The sequence below is a fragment of the Octodon degus genome, unplaced genomic scaffold, assembly GCF_000260255.1.
Source record: "Octodon degus isolate 3935 unplaced genomic scaffold, OctDeg1.0 scaffold00037, whole genome shotgun sequence".
In the NCBI taxonomy this organism is placed as follows: domain Eukaryota; kingdom Metazoa; phylum Chordata; class Mammalia; order Rodentia; family Octodontidae; genus Octodon; species Octodon degus.
The window spans coordinates 1,717,150-1,718,398 of NW_004524613.1; positions in this window are offsets into that span (position 1 = coordinate 1,717,150).

Consider the following 1,249-nt stretch of genomic DNA (forward strand, 5'->3'; position numbering starts at 1 on the left):
ATTTGGGACACTACTGAGTTACATGATGTTACAGTACAAGTTGAACTAATAATGTTTAGACAAGATATCATGTCTGCATCTTGTACTAGCAATAACTACTACAAAGACAACAATATGCAATGGATTAGTTATTGTAACTGTACTACTAACCTGTTTTGAAACTATCTCATTGCTACTTCGTTCTCAATAAAATTATTAAAAAAACAGAGTGGTGGGCATGTTGAGGTTTTAGAACAGTTGCTGACTTTAAAGACTTTATTGGGATGCACACAGCACTTACGCAACTTCTTGGACATCCCTAATGGAGCTGTAGACCCAGTCTAAAACTCATAATCCACTGGAGACCTCAGCTTTCTCGTTGGGCTGGCAGAGTCACTTGAGCTGACAGTTTTCCTTCTATATTCAAGAATTGCATAACACATTGGTCCTTGGGGTTTCTCACCATGACATTGGCAAGGACAGGGAGAAAGAAATACCTGGCTGGAGAGGAGTCCAGTTGTTATGAAAGTCAGCTCAGATTCAAAGAGAGGAAACACTGGCTTCACTTTTTTTTTTTTTTTTTAATGACAAAGTCTTACTTTATAGCTCAGGCTGGCTTTGAACTCACCAAGTAGTCCAGGCTGGGCTAGAACTTCTGGTCCTCTTGCCTCAGCAACCCTAACTGCTGGAATTATAGGTGTGTGGCATCAACCCACAGACTTCATTTCTGGATGGGAGAACACTAGGCATACCTTATAAGAAGAGCATTAGTAGCAAATATTATCAGCTACTTTCTTTGAAATTACAAATCCACATTATTGATTTTTGAGTTTTTGCTAAGCATCTAAGTCTGATCAGCATGGGAGTTTTGACCTGCTCCATTTCTGACCTGGGCTGGTTCACCCCTCCTTAGGCAACCTGGTGGTGCCCCGCTCCCGGGAGATTACCATATTGATGCCAAATTTAGTGCAGACACCCGATCGGCATAGTGCACTGCAGCCCAGAACTCCTGGGACTCAAGCGATCCTCCCACCTCAGCCTCCCGAGTAGCTGGGACTACAGGCACGCACCACCACTCCCGGCCAAGCATCTAAGTCTAATGACCATATATTGTATATCAGTATTTCAAGTAAAAACAATATTTCATAAAAAACTGGCTAACTGGACTTAAAGTCATCTCATTGAGTTTTCTGATGAAAAGCATCCTCTTCTTACACGGCAAAAGTGCTTTATATGAGTTTCTCATTATATCACATAGACTATTAGTGTT